Source organism: Mobula hypostoma, chromosome 8, assembly GCF_963921235.1.
Source record: "Mobula hypostoma chromosome 8, sMobHyp1.1, whole genome shotgun sequence".
Lineage (NCBI taxonomy): Eukaryota > Metazoa > Chordata > Chondrichthyes > Myliobatiformes > Myliobatidae > Mobula > Mobula hypostoma.
In genome coordinates, this window is record NC_086104.1 from 160,956,732 (window position 1) to 160,973,189 (window position 16,458).

Consider the following 16,458-nt stretch of genomic DNA (forward strand, 5'->3'; position numbering starts at 1 on the left):
AAGGCATTTGACAAGGTCCCCCACGAGAGACTCATCCAGAAAGTCAAGAGGCATGGAATCAGTGGAACCTTGGCTGCTTGGATAAAAAATTGGCTTACAGGAAGAAAGCAGAGGGTAGTAGTGGAAGGAAAGTACTCTGCCTGGAGGTCGGTGACTAGTGGAGTGCTGCAAGGATCTGTCCTGGGACCCCTGCTCTTTGTGATAAGCAAGAGGATGCACAGAGGTCATTGTCTGAGTGAATAGTGATAGAGTGTTGATCTTGAATCTTTAGCTCTTCAAGGTTTCCACAAGAAAAAACAAAGAAAAGAAAAAGCACAACATTAAGATTATTTTCCTTCCTTTCATACAACATGTATGTTGTCGTAGGCAGCACTCCATCATGGCTGAAAGAAGATTATAGCTGGGAGCTTAATGCTCCAGGATGCACACTGTATCAAAACACAAGCAGAAAGGAACGACATTGCTCTGTTGGTAAAAAATGAAGTCAAATTATTACAAAGAGGTGACATAGGATTGGAAGGTGTTAAATCATTGTGGATGAAACTAAGGAATAACAAGAGTAAAAAGACCCTGATGGGTGTTGTATACAGACCCCCAAACGGTATTAAGGATGTGGTCTACAAGTTACAATGGGAGCTACAATGCATGGCGAAAGTGCAATGTTACAATAGTCATGGGGGATTTCAATACGCAGGTAGATTGGGAAAATCAGGTTGGAGCTGGATTCCAGGAGGGGGAATTTCCAGAGTGCCTATGAGATGGCTTTTTAGAGCAGCTATGGTTCAGCTCACGAGGGGATCAGCTATTCTTGACTGGCTGTTGTGCAATGAACCTGAATTGATTAGAAAGCTTAATTAGAGAACCCTTCAGGGTGATCATAATATAATCGAAGCAGCACACACAAAATGCTGGAGGAACTCAGCAGGCGAGGCAGCATCTATGGAAAAGAGTACAGTCGATGTTTTGGGCCTTGAGTCCTGCCAAAGGGTCTTGGCATACATCCCAAAGTGGAAGCAGTATTTAAAAGACAAGATGACACAACCATGGCTAACAAGAGCAGTAAAAGCCAACATAAAAGGTAGAGAGGACATATATTAGAGCAAAAATTAGCAGGAAGTTAGAGGATTGGGAATCTTTTAAAAAGCTACAGAAGGTAACTGAAAGAGTCATTATGAAGTAAAGATGGAATATGAAAGTAAGCTAGCCGATAATATTAAAGAGGATACCAAACATTTCTTCAGCTACATAAATTGTAAAAAAGGAGTGAGAGTGGATATCAGACTGCTTGAATACAATGCAGGAGAGATTGGAATGGGGGACAAGGAAATGGCTGATGGATTGAATAAGTATTTTGATCAGTCTTCACTGTGGAGGACACTAGCAGTATGATAGAAGTTTCGGGTGTCAGGGGTCATGCAGTGTGTGATGTTACCATTAAAATAGAGAAGGTTGTTGGGAAACTGACATGTCTGAAGGTTGGTAAGTCACCTGGACCAGATGGTACACCCCAGGGTTCTGAAAGAGGTGGCTGAAAATATTGTGGAAACATGAGTGATGACTTTACTGGAAACTGGACAGGTTCCAGAAGTCTGTAAAATGGCAAATGTCACTCCATTCTTCAAGAAGGGAGTGAGGCAGAAGAAAGGAAACTATAGGCCGATAGTCAGTGGTTGGAAAGATGTTGGAGTCAATTATCAAGGATCAGGACTCAGGGTACTTGGAGGTTCTTGACAAAACAGGCCATTGTCAGCATAGTTTCCTCAAGGGATAATCTTGCCTGACAAATCTGTTGGAATTATTCAAGAAATAAAAGACAAAGGAGAAATCAGTTGATGTATAACCATATAACAATTACAGCACGGAAACAGGCCATCTTCGCCCTTCCAGTCCGTGCCGAACTCTTACTCTCACCTAGTCCACTGACCTGCACTCAGCACTTAACCCTCCATTCCTTTCCTGTCCATATAGCTTTCCAATTTAACTTTAAACGACAACATCGAACCTGCCTCAACCACTTCTGCTGGAAGCTCGTTCCACACAGCTACCACTCTCTGAGTAAAGAAGTTCCCCCTCATGTTACCCCTAAACTTTTGCCCTTTAACTCTCAACTCATGTCCTCTTGTTTGAATCTCCCCCACTCTCAATGGAAAAAGCCTATCCACGTCAACTCTATCTATCCCCCTCATAATTTTAAATACCTCTATCAAGTCCCCCCTCAACCTTCTACGCTCCAAAGAATAAAGACCCAACTTGTTCAACCTTTCTCTGTAACTTAGGAGATGAAACCCAGGTAACATTCTCGTATATCTTCTCTGTACTCTCTCTATTTTGTTGACATCTTTCCTATAATTCGGTGACCAGAACTGTACACAATACTCCAAATTTGGCCTCACCAATGCCTTGTACAATTTCAACATTACATCCCAACTCCTATACTCAATGCTCTGATTTATAAAGGCCAGCATACCAAAAGCTTTCTTCACCACCCTATCCACATGAGGTTCCACCTTCAGGGAACTATGCACCATTATTCTTAGATCCCTCTGTTCTACTGCATTCTTCAATGCCCTATCATTTACCATACATGTCCTATTTTGATTAGTCCTACCACAATGTAGGACCTCACACTTATCAGCATTAAACTTCATCTGCCATCTTTCAACCCACTCTTCTAACTGGCCTAAATCTCTCTGCAAGCTTTGAAAACCTACTTCATTATCCACAACGCCACCTATCTTAGTATCATCTGTATACTTACTAATCCAATTTACCACCCCATCATCCAGATCATTAATATATATGACAAACAACACTGGACCCAGTACAGATCCCTGAGGCACACCGCTACACACCGTCCTCCAATCTGACACACAGTTATCCACCACTACTCTCTGGCGTCTCCCATCCAGCCACTGTTGAATCCATTTTACTACTTCAATATTAATACCTAACGATTGAACCTTCCTAACTAACCTTCTGTGTGGGACCTTGTCAAAGGTGCCCTTAGATTTTTAGAAGGCCTTTGACAAAGTGCCATGCATGAGGCTGCTTAGCAAGCTGCAAGCTCATGTTATTACAGGAAAGATACTAGCATGGGTAAAGCAGTGGCTGATTGGCAGAAGGCAAAGTGTGGGACTAAAGGGAGACTTTTCTGGTTGGCTGCCAGTGACTTTAGGGGTCAGTATGGGGACTGCTACTTTTCATATTGTTTGTCAATGATTTAGATAATGGAATTGATGGCTTTGTGGCAAAGTTTGCTGATGATATGAAGATAGGTCGAAGGGGCAGGTAGTTTTGAGGAAGTTGAGAGGCTACAGAAGGACAGACAGATTGGGAGAATGGGCAAAGAAGTGGTAGATGGAATACAGTGTCAGGAAGTGTATGGTCATGCACTTTGGTAGAAGAAATGAAAGGGTTGGCTATTTTCTAAATAGAGAGAAAATACAAAAAAACTGAGGCACACAGGGACTTGGGAGTCCTTGTGCAGGATTCCCTAAAGGTTAATTTGCCAGTCGAGTCTGTGGCAAGGAAGGCAAATGCGATGTTAGCAGTCATTTCAAGAGGACTAGAGTATAAAAGCAAGGATGTAATATTAAGACTTTATAAAGCACTGGTGAGACCTCATTTGGAGTATTGTGAACAGGTTTTGTCCCCTTTTCTTAGAAAGGATGTGCTGAAACTGGCGAGTGTTCAAAGGAGGTTTAGGAAAATGACTCCAGGATTAAATGGCTTGTCATATAAAGAGAGCTTGATGGCACTGAGCCTGTATTCACTGGAATTCTGAAGAATTAGGGGTGACCTCATTGAATCCCTTCAAATGTTGAAAGGCCTTGATAGAGCGGGTGTGGAGAGAATGTTTCCTATGGTGGGAGAGCCTAAAGACCAGAGGACACAGCCTCAGAATCGAGGGTCGTCCTTTTAGAACGGGGTTGAGGAGAAATTTCTTTAGTCAGAGAGTAGTGAATCTGTGGAATTCTTGGCTTCAGGCAACTGTGGAAGCCAAATGTTTATCTATATTTAAGGAAGAGTTTGGGCAGTGGATATGTGGAAAAAGCTGGTGATTGGTGCTGAGAGGACAATTGAGTCAGCCATGATGAATGGCCAAATGGCCTAATTCTGATCCCATCAGTCAGGGCACAGACCACCCCCAAAACAGAAAACAGAGTTTAAAAACTGTCAGAATTGTCTCTTCTCCCTTGAGTTTTGCTTAGACGTATTCACCTGCTGCTGAGTGTAAAGTCCGTTTTCATCCGGTACACACAGAGAATAGTTAAGAACCTGCATTAAAAGGAAATAATTTTTTATAATAAACGTTCTTTGATTTATTTAAGAGGGTAGCATTGCAATTTGATTAAAGTAGGTAAAATGATTTGCAGCAAGATATTAAGATTTTTATCAGAGTGTTGATCCATCACTTGCAAATTACTGGAGCTTATATAACTGCAAACTGACTTTAAGACCTGGCAGGAATCATTAATCGGGGAATAACAGAAAAATACAGAGATGTAGCGAATTTGCAAAGAATAGTCAGCATGGATGGTGGAATCTTTCAATCAGCCTTCCCTGCCTCTGCTGGCTCTTCCAAAGAGTTGGGCCACAGCACCGCCTAGTCCTCAGGTACAATAAGAACATAAGAACATAAGAAATGGGAGCAGGAGTAGGCTATCCGGCCCATCGAGCCTGCCCTGCCATTCAATAAGATCATGGCTGATCTGTCTGTAAACTCAGCTCCATCTACCCGCCTTTTCCCCATAACCCTTAAATATCCCTACTATGTAAAAATCAATCTAACTGTTTCTTAAATGTATTTAGTGAAGAAGCCTCAACTGCTTTCCTGGGCAGAGAATTCCACAGATTCACCACTCTCTGGGAAAAACAGTTTCTCCTCATCAAAATAGAATAGAATATCTTTATTGTCATTGTTATGGAGCAATGAAACACAGTTTAGCAGCTCAACGTTTTGCACCATGACAAAGAATATATACATAAAATAAACTCTAAAACCTCAGGAGTGCAGTCCAAAATTAATAATATATGGATGGGGGGTAGAATTATTGCACACCTGCCATTCCTGGAAGTGTGATGCATTTAGCTGCCGCCGTCTTCGGAGTGGGGCAGGAGAAGGGAAGGGGGTGTTATACATTTCACTGCTTGTGGGTAGAAGCTGTTAAGGAGTCTCTTTGTTTTTGCCCTTAATGCTCTGTATCTCTTCCCAGAAGGTAGAGGGGAAAACAGGTGATGTCCAGAATGAGTAGGATCCTTTGAAATACAAGTAGCCTTCTTTTGAAGTCTGCCAGTATAAATGTCTCTGAGGGAGGGTAATGTTGTGCCAATAACCCGCTCTGCTACCCTCACCACCCACTGCAAGTCCTTCCTGTTCTGTTCTGTGCAGCTGGCAAACCACACTGCACAGCAATACGTCAGGAGGCTCTCTATAGTTGTCCGATAGAAGATGATCAGCAGGTGATGAGGGAGGAGAGCGTGCTTTAGCTTCCTTAGGAAGTAGAGCCTCTGTTGGGCCTTCCCCACCTGATAAGAGATATGGGCAGTCCAGGTGAGGTCAGCCGAGATGTGGACGTCGAGGAACTTGAAACTCTCTACTCTCTCCACCTCTTTCCCGTATATGTGCAGAGCAGAGTGCTTGACGCGCTTTGATTTCCTGAAGTCTACTATCAGCTCCTTGGTTTTTGTGATGTTCAAGTCCAGGTTATTATGACAATACCATTCTGTCAAATGTTGTACCTCCTCCCTATAGGCTGTCTCATTACAGTCTGATATGATACCTATTAGGGTGGTATCGTCAGCAAATTTGACAAAGGTGTTGGTGGAGTAAATGGTAGAGCAGTCATGGGTGAAAAGAGAATAGAGGATGGGGCTGAGAACACACCCCTGTGGTGTACCGGTGTTCAGGATGAGAGTAGATGATGCAACACTTCACGCAGTCAGAAGATGAGGCAGCAATCAATGTGAGCAGAACTTTCAAGGAACTTTCATCCAATCTGGACGACACAGTGCACAGTAAGTGATTCTGATGCATCAGAGCTCCAACCCCCTCCCCCACCACCCGTGGATATGATCTTGGCTGGCACTGTCCATTTGGTGTTTGCTCATTCACCGTGTAGATGGGTTCATACAATAGGGCATAGTTTAAAGATGATTGGAGGAAAATAGTGTGATGATGTCAGGGGTGAGTTTTCTTGCACAGAGAGTGGTGGGTGCGTGGAATGCATGGCTAGGGATGGTGTTAGAGGCAGATACATTAGGGACATTAAAGAGAATCTTAGAAAGGAACATGGACGATAGAAAAATGGAGGGTTTTGTAGGAGAGCAGGGTTACATTGATCTTAGAGTAGGATAAAAGTTCTGCACAACATTGTGGGCTGAAGGGTTTGTACTACGCTGTGATGTTCTATGTTCTACATTCTATGCTTCCCACGATGTTCCGTTTTTTCCCCCACATCCCAAAAACCTGCTGTTTGATGCTGTGAATTACCGCTGGGTTTAGGTGTACTGTATGATGAGTGGTAGGGTGGAGATATGTCTTTACCACAGGAAGTGTAAGGCACTCCTTCGCTTTGCTAGCTGCAAGTCACCCATGGACAAGGTGTGGTGCCTGCCTAGCTCCCCTGATCAGGGTCACATTAAGCCACGGGAGCAGGTGGTGGATGGTCGTATGAGCAGCTGGTGCATATCACAAGTCCTGGTTATGTGACCACTGACGTCAGGCAGACAATCTCTGAAGAGTATTGATAATGGCCGGGGTCACCTGTCTTGTAAAGACACTGCCCAGAAGGAGGCAATGGCAAACCACTTCTGTAGAAAAATTTGCCAAGAACAACCATGGTCATGGAAAGCCCATGATCACCCACGTCATACAACACAGCACATAATAATGATGATGATGTAGGATGTAGGTGTAGAATAGGGAATATCACAGGAAGTGAATAAACATATGAGAAACAATAGGAATCAGGGAATAGGAGTGATGAAATATCTCTAACTGCCTGGACAGACTTGAATGGCTGAATGGACTCTTTCTCTATCAGAAAGAAATATAGAAATATGATTCAAATATGTCCAAAGAGCAAAAGAAGGTTAGTGTAGAGAAATTAGTAGGGTTTTCTATGAGCAGGTCTGGATGAAAGTTGTCGAGTGCCTCAAAAACCATTAATTCAGAGACAGAGAGAGGAAAATGGGAAGGTGTAGAATCATCTACAGAGAGAAGGGAAAACCAGGATAGTTTCCTCATTCACTACTGAATCCTGTGATGCAACAGACCTCAGTAGAATTTGAAGGGCTGTTCCTTCAGCTTACCGAGGCATTCTTGGACAATGTGAAAGGTTGAAGACAGGGAGGCTGCAGGACAGAAAACTAAAACCACAGGCATCTGAAAGCTCAGGGTTGCTCTGACAGAGGGCTTGGATATTTTGGAGGTGACGTGCTACTTGCATCTGGGTTCCTCCAGAGCTGGTCGAGTTCAAGTCCTGAAAGTGATACAATAAACTCTGAGCAGTGCGGGTAAAGAGTGGTAGTGTGATCACTCAAGTTGAGTATGATGTTCTCCTAAGGGGTTGTCTGTTGGTGGGTTGTCTGGTAGCTGTAGAGGCCAATCCAGAATCCACATATTCTGTTGCAGTGTTGGCAGGAGTAAGCGGTGGTTGTGGTTTAGTAGTTGGGTATTTTCATTGTTCAGTTCCTCCTTTCATGGCTGCTTGTTCTTTGTGGCACAGAGGAGGTCACTCTCATGTAGTGCTGCTCTGTCTTGAACAAATTTCCTCCAAGTTTATCTGTTTAGTACAATGTCTTCCCAGTTTTTAGATGTAATGTTGAATTTCCTCAGGCTGATTTTGATATTATCTTTGAAATGTTTCCTTTGCACACCAGGGGCCCACTGGCCTTCCTTCAGCTGGAAGTAAAGGATCTGTTTGGGAGACGTTGTTGAAAGTTTCAGCTGACGTGACCTAGGTCACTGGATTTGGTGTTGCTTTATCATAGTGGAGGTGCTGTTCATGTTGGCCTCCTCCAGTAAGTTTGAATTCCATGTGTTTGTTCTTCCAGCTGATCCTCAAAATCTTTTATAAGGATCTTTGATGGTATTGTTCCAGGGGGTTCAGCTGCCTACTGTGGGTGGTCCATGACTCTATACTGACAAGGCAAGTGAATAGCCACCTCTAAATCTGTGCCTTCTAGTTTTAGAATTCCAAGGGAAAGTGTATCCCTCCACCTTATCCACATCCCTCATCATTCCATCTACGTCAGCCCTCCACCATATCCACATCCCTCATCATTCCATATACGTCTACGAGCTCATCCCTCCACCTTATCCACATCCCTCATCATTCCATATACCTCTACGAGCTCATCCCTCCACTTTATCCACATCCCTCATCATTCCATATACCTCTACAAGCTCATCCCTCCACCATATCCACATCCCTCATCATTCCATATACAAACGTACCTCTACAACGTCAGCCCTCCACCATATCCACCTCCCTCATCATTCAATATACCTTTACGAGCTCATCCCTTCTCCTTATCTACATTTCTCATCACTCCATTTACCTGTATGAGCTCATCCCTCCACCTTATCCACATCCCTCATCATTCCATTTACCTCTACAAGCTCATCCCTTCTCCTTATCTACATCCCTCATTATTCCACCTACATCTACAAGGTCATGCTAAAACCTATCTACATCCCTCATCATTCCATATACCTCTACAAGGTCACACCTCAGCTTCCTACAAACAGGGCAATGGTGGATTGGAATTTAATGCTAACAACTGTGAGGTGATGTACTTTGGGAAGTCTGTTAAGGACAGGACATATACAATAGATGGTAGAGCACAATAAGATGCTGGCAAATAGAGAGACGGGGCTGGTGGAGGGGGGTGTCCATATGCACATTTCCCTGAAAGCACAACGCAGATCTATAGGTTGTAAAGAAGCTTGCCTTCGTTGGTTAATGGACAGAACTGGGACTTTGTGTGGGAACTTTACAAATGCTGGTAAGACCACACCTAGAGTATTGTCTGCACTTGTGCTTGCCTCAGTTTAAGAAGGATATGATTGTGTGGGACAGAGTGCTGAGGGGAACACCAGGATATTACCTGGAGTGGGGACTTCAGTTATGGGGAGAGACCAGAGATGCTGGGGTTTGTTTCTCTGGATGAATGATGTTGTGGTGCGATTTGACAGGTACCTAACAATATAAGAGGCATTAGGTAGGTATCATAGGGATTTCTAAAACAAGGGGGCAGATTTAAAGTAAGAAGAAGGAATTTTAATTATACCTCTTCCCATCCATTCTCCCTAGCTTCTCACTTCACCCTCTCTCCCACCCATCCACTTTGCCCCTCAATAAGTCTCACCTATCACCTGCCAGCTTGTGCTCCTCCCCCTCCCTCCATCTAATAGTTTGGCTTCTTCCCCCTTCCTTTCCGGTCCCTGACTCAGGGTCTCTGCCTGAAGCGTTGACTGTTTCCTGTCACCTGAATTACTGAGTTCCTCCAGCATTTTGTGTGTGTCACTCAAACTTTCCAGCATTTGCACAATCTCATGTGCTTAGAATTGAAAGCCGGAGGTTGAGAGTTTGTAGGTAGGTTTGGTACAGGGAGGTACTGGTGACCAGGTACAATGGACTGAGGAGCCTGCTTCCTTGTTATTTGATTAGACCACAAGACATAAGAGCAGAATTAAGCCATAAGTCTGCTCCACCATTCCATCATGGCTGATTTATTAACCCTCTCAATCACATTCTCCTGCCTTCTCCCTGTAACCTTTGACATCTTTACCGATCAAGAATCTATCAACCTCTGCTTTAAATATACCCAAAGACTTGGCCTCCACAGCTGCCTGGGCAATTGATTCCACAGATTCACCACCCTTTGGCAAAAGAAATTCCACCTCGCCTCTGTTGTATTCTGAAGTTGTGCCCGCTGGTCCTAGACTCCCCTCTATTGGGAAGATCACCTGCACATCCACTGTATTTAGGCCTTTCAACATTCAATAGGTTTCCATAAGATTTCCGCTCACTCTTCTAAACTCCAGTGACTACAAACCCAGAGCCATCAACCACTCTTTAAACATTAATCTTTTATTCCCAGAATAATTTTCGTGAACCTCCTCTGAACTCTCTCCAATATCTCATATTTCTTATATCCAATTTCTTATGTAAACTACTCACAATACGGTTTAAGATGGTGCTACTGAAGATGAACAGCATATTACTGACAGTTCTTAAAGCAAGAAACACAACTACTTTATTAATAATACATTTTTTCTATGGAAAATTGTTATAAACTACCACTGCAAACAATGAAGAGGTGAGCAAAGGTGAGGCTGACCCAAGGGTCAAGACATGCGGAGTCGGAGCGAAGTTGAGGCATATCCGAGATGAAGTTAGAGTGAGCAAAGTGCAGAAATCTCGGAGCGGACGAGTTTTGGAGCCTGTCCACCTGAACCGAGAGCGAGGCTGGATCGATCTAAGTGCTGGGCCGATCTGATTCGGAAAGATCAGGTATAGGCCAAATGTGGCGGTGTGATCCAGGCCCAGAGTGTATCGATATGACAGGGCCCGGGCCCTCGTGCGAGGGACAACCCGGAGTTTGGACAATATGAGTGCTGGGCTGATCTGATTTGGAAAGATCAGGTATAGGCCAAATGTGGCGGTGTGATCCAGGCCCAGAGTGTATGGATATGACAGGGCCCGGGCCCTCGTGCGAGGGACAACCCGGAGTTTGGACAATATGAGTGCTGGGCTGGATGGATTGAAAGGGCCAGGTGCTGTGGTCAGAGGCAAGGGTTGAGCAGGTTCTGTTCGCTGCTCGGCGACGTTTACTCCACTCTCCGTGGCACTGTGGGCCTGCTCCGACTGCTCCAGCCTTTGTCTCTGTGGACTCACTTTAGGTTTGAATGCTGATGCTTGCTTTTATTGTTTGCATGATTTACTATTTTTTTCTCTCTGCGCATTAGGTGTTTACTTCTTTAATGGGTTCTTTCGGGTTTCTTGTTTTGTGCTGCCTGCAAGGAGATGCATCTCAAGATTGTGTATGTACTTTGAACTTGAACTTTGGCCTTTGAAGTGTGGTCTGACCAATGGCTTATAAAGCCTCAGCATTATATCGAAGAGAAAATCTGCAGATGCTGGAAATCCAAGTAACCCACACAAAATGCTGGAGGAACTTAGCAAGCCAAGCATCACCTATGGGAAAGAGTAAACAGTCAACGTTTTGGGCTGAGACCCTTCATCAAGCCTGGAGAAAAAAGATGAGAAAGTCAGAGTCACTGAAGTTAGAATTAGGTCTCTGACTTCTCAACTTTTTTCTCCGGTTCTGATAAAAGGTCTTGGCCTGAAACATTGACTGTATACTCTTATCTATAAATGCTGTCTGGCCTGCTGAGTTCCTCCAACATTTTGTGTGTGTTGCTCCTTGCTTTTGTGTTCTTGTTCTTTGGAAATGAATGTTAATATTGCATTTACCTTCCTTACCATCAAAGATAACCTGCGTTAACCTTCAGGGAATCCTACATTAAGACCCCAAGAGCCTTTACTTCTCTAATTTGCTGTCCATTTAGAAAATAGTCTAAACCTTTATTTCTTTTATCAAAGTGCATGACGGTATACTTCAGTTCAATGGAAATCCTTTTGCTGGCTTACTACTTCCTCAAAACCACCTGCCCATACACTTACCTTTGTATCGTCTGCAAACTTGGCCACAAAGCCATCAGTTCCATCATCCAAATCATTGACACACTGTATAATGTGAAAAGAAGCTGTCCCACCACCGGTCCCTGCGGGACATCACTAGTCAACAGCAGCCGACCCAGATAGGCTCCCTTTATTCCCACTCTTTGCTTCCTGTCAGTCTCTACCTGTGCTCTCTGATCATTAATAATTAATCATTCTACATGATTTTGAATCTATTGAACTATTTTTAAATCTCCATGAATTTAACTCCCTCCACCAGAGTTTGTTCCCATTTCAGTGAAATAGGTGAATGTATTGAGATGAACGCACTTCACAAAGTATTCAAATAATGGCTTGGCAACAGGATAAAGGCTGTCCATTGTACTGAATTACAACATCACTCATAAGGACACCAGCATCCCAGTAATTACAAACTGCTCTCTCAGCACCAGTTGCGCTCTGACACAAATTTTAATATTTCATAAGTATTTCCACCTACCATGGCAAAAATAAAAAGAATTGATCTATCATTCTCTGTGGTTGACATTGTCTGCTCTTTCCTCGTTATCCACATTCCCACACATCATTAGTTCTCATGCAAGTGGCATGTGCCCGTCAAACATCCTACCCTTTGCCTGGTTGTCAGGGTGTATCGTTTCCATAGTTTGGGCACAGTCTGCAAGTTGGCTCTTCCTGCACAGTGCCAGAGTGTGACCAAGGGAGGACTCCACTGTCTGTCAAAGGTGAGCTTATAGGAACCCAGGAAACTTCAAGTTCCTGAGTGTCAACTTCTCTAAGGATCTATCCTGGGCCCAACATATTGCTGCAAATATGATGAAGGAATGCTGGCAGCTATATTTCATTAGGATTATGAGGAGATTTAGTATGTCACTAAAGACATAAGTGTGGGCACGCGGCCAAGTGGTTAAGGCATTGGACTAGCTACCTGAAGGTTGTGAGTTCAAGCCCCAGCCAAGGGAACTTGATGTGTCCTTGAGCAAGGCACTTAACCACACATTGCTCTGCGACAACACTGGTGCCAAGCTGTATGGGTCCTAATGCCCTTCCCTTGGGCAACATTGGTGGTGTGGAGAGGGGAGACTTGCAGCATGGACAACTGCTGGTCTTCCATACAACCTTGCTCAGGCCTGCACCCTGGAGAATGAAGACTTTCCAGGCACAGATCCATGGTCTCGCAAGACTAATGGATGCTAAAAAAGACCCAAACAAATTTCTACGTCGATAGCATTCTAATTGATTACATCACTCTCTGGTATGGAGGCGCCAATGCCCATGATTGGGAAAAGCTACAGAACATTGTAAACTCAGCCAGCTCCATCATGGGCACTAGTCTTCTCGGCATCGAGCACATCTTCAAAAGGAGTCGCCTCACGAAGGCCTCATTCATAACTAAGGACCCTCATCACCCAGGACATGCCCTCTTCTCATTACTACCATCAGGGCACAAGAGCCTGAAGGCAAATATTTAATATTTTAGGAACATCTTCTTGCTCCCTGCCATCAGATTTCTGAACAGCCCATGAACCCATGAACACAAACTCACTATCTTGATCTCTTTTTGCACAAATTTGTTTTTTATATTTCATGATTTATTTATGTATTGCACAGTACTGCTGGAGCAAAAGAACAAATTTCATGGCTCATGTCAGTGACAATAAACATGACTCTGATTCAATTTGTCTATTTGAGAAATAACATCGGAAGGTTTGTGTTTATCTTGCCTGGCTCATCTTATTCAAAGGATGTGGCAGAGCAGTTACTGCTTCCATGTCACACTGCGTGATCCCGGAATCAACATCGGAACTGGATAACATGCAGTCACAATACACTACTTATGAAACATTATTGATTGGAAATGTTGAGTATTCCCTGCTTTTAATTTAGCTGACAAATGAATTACATTGGAGAGAATATTAGTCTTTTCACAGAAGAATAAATAGTGAACTGTGAAACACTGGGTAAAGTCTAGCTTGAAGGTAATAACACCACCAAAATGTATAAATGGATAATCAGCTCAAATCTTGAGTCCAGCTTCTGACCCAGAAGCTGATGGTAACTGAGACAAAAACAACAGGAATTCTGCAGATGCTGGAAATTCAAGCAGCACACATCAAAGTTGCTGATGAACGCAGCAGGCCAGGCAGCATCTCTAGGAAGAGGTACAGTCGACGTTTCAGGCCGAGACCCTTCGTCAGGACTAACTGAAGGAAGAGTGAGTAAGGGATTTGAAAGTTGGAGGGGGAGGGGGAGATCCAAAATGATAGGAGAAGACAGGAGGGGGAGGGATAGAGCCAAGAGCTGGACAGGTGATTGGCAAAAGGGATATGAGAGGATCATGGGACAGGAGGTCCGGGAAGAAAGACAAGGGGGGGGGGATCCCAGAGGATGGGCAAGGGGTTTAGTCAGAAGGACAGAGGGAGAAAAAGGAGAGTGAGAGAAAGAATGTGTGCATAAAAATAAATAACGGCTGGGGTACAAGGGGGAGGTGGGGCATTAGCGGAAGTTAGAGAAGTCAATGTTCATGCCATCAGGTTGGAGGCTACCCAGACAGAATATAAGGTGTTGTTCCTCCAACCTGAGTGTGGCTTCATCTTTACAGTAGAGGAGGCCGTGGATAGACATGTCAGAATGGGAATGGATGTGGAATTAAAATGTGTGGCCACTGGGAGATCCTGCTTTCTCTGGCGGACAGAGCGTAGGTGTTCAGCAAAGCGGTCTCCCAGTCTGCGTCGGGTCTTGCCAATATATAGAAGGCCACATCGGGAGCACCGGACGCAGTATATCACCCCAGTCGACTCACAGGTGAAGTCACTGGACGCAGTATATCACCCCAGCCGACTCACAGGTGAAGTCACCGGACGCAGTATATCACCCCAGCCGACTCACAGGTGAAGTCACCGGACGCAGTATATCACCCCAGCCGACTCACAGGTGAAGTCACCGGACGCAGTATATCACCCCAGCCGACTCACAGGTGAAGTTTCCCAGAGGCACTGCAATACCGGGTCGATGCGTGGAGTGGACGGAGCAAGCCCCTATTCCATCTCCCTGTTCCAAAAATCAATTTAATATATGGTCCCCAGATAAGGGACGTATCAGATATTAAACTGATAAGAACAGATACTACTTGATATACTGCATCCGGTGCTCCCGATGTGGCCTTCTATATATTGGTGAGACCCGACGCAGACTGGGAGACCGCTTTGCTGAACACCTACGCTCTGTCCGCCAGAGAAAGCAGGATCTCCCAGTGGCCACACATTTTAATTCCACATCCCATTCCCATTCTGACATGTCTATCCACGGCCTCCTCTACTGTAAAGATGAGGCCACACTCAGGTTGGAAGAACAACACCTTATATTCCATCTGGGTAGCCTCCAACCTGATGGCATGAACATCAACTTCTCTAACTTCCGCTAATGCCCCACCTCCCCCTCATACCCCATCTGTTATTTATTTTTATACACACATTCTCTCTCTCACTCTCCTTCTTCTCCCTCTGTCCCTCTGACGCTCTGACTATACTCCTTGCCCATCCTCTGGGTTTTCTCCCCACCCGTCTTTCTCCCTAGGCCTCCTGTCCCATGATCCTCTCATATCCCCTTTGCCTATCACCTGTCCAGCTCTTGGCTCCATCCCTCCCCCTCCTGTCTTCTCCTATCATTTTGGATCTCCCCCTGCCCCTCCCACTTTCAAATCTCTTACTAACTCTCCCTTCACTTAGTCCTGACGAAGGGTCTCGGCCTGAAACGTCGACTGTACCTCTTCCTAGAGATGCTGCCTGGCCTGCTGCGTTCACCAGCAACTTTGATGTGGGTAACTGAGACAGGCTGATGAGCAACAGCCAGCTGAAGGATGTGAAATTCCTAACAGATAACAGGTTGAAAGTGAGAACAGATAAAAAAAGAAACGGATGAATGACAGGAATATTATGGGAGAGAGAGAGATTAAGGCAGAAGTAGAGAGAACTGAGGGAGTGGCGTATGCAAGTTAGATTGTAACATTTAAGAGACATTTGGATAGGAACATGGACGGGAGGGGTAGGGAGGGCTTTGGTACAGGTGCAGGTCAATGGGACGAGGCAGAATAACAGTTCGTCATGGACTAGATGGGCTGAAAGGCCTGTTTCCGTGCTGTCATGTTCTATGACCAAATAGAAGAGACAAAGCAATACAAAAAAGTTAGACAGGCAGAAAGAGAACAACAGAGTGAGAGAGAGGAAAGCGATAATTGGAGAGAGACAGGTTAAGGAAATAGAGAGAAAAGAACATTGAGAGGTAACATTGCAGCTATATAGGACCCTGGTCAGACTCTACTTGGAGAACCGTGCTCAGTTCTGGTCACCTCACTACAGGAACAACGTGGAAACTATAGAAAGGCTGCAGAGGAGATTTACAAGGATGTTGCCTGGATTGGGGAGCATGCCTTATGAGAATAGGTTGAGTGAACTTGGCCTTTTCTCCTTGGAGCGACGGAGGATGAGAGGTGACCTGATAGAGGTGTCTAAGATGATGAGAGACATTGATCATGTGGATCGTCAGAGGCTTTTTCCCAGGGCTGAAATGGTTAACACAAGAGGGCATAGTTTTAAGGTGCTTAGAAGTAGGTACAGAGGAGACGTCAGGGGTCAGTTTTTTATGCAGAGAGTGGTGAGTACGTGGAATGGGCTGCCGGCAACAGTGGAGGAGGTGGATACGATCGGGTCTTTTAACAGACTCCTGGATAGAATTTTTTTAGATTTTG

The 16,458-nt window shown here is 44.5% G+C and overlaps 1 pseudogene; it reads right to left on the reverse strand.

Moving 5' to 3' along the window:
* Positions 1-14,683: 14,683 nt before the first annotated feature.
* LOC134351264 (U2 spliceosomal RNA) lies at positions 14,684-14,885 on the reverse strand (annotated as a pseudogene).
* Positions 14,886-16,458: the final 1,573 nt, after the last annotated feature.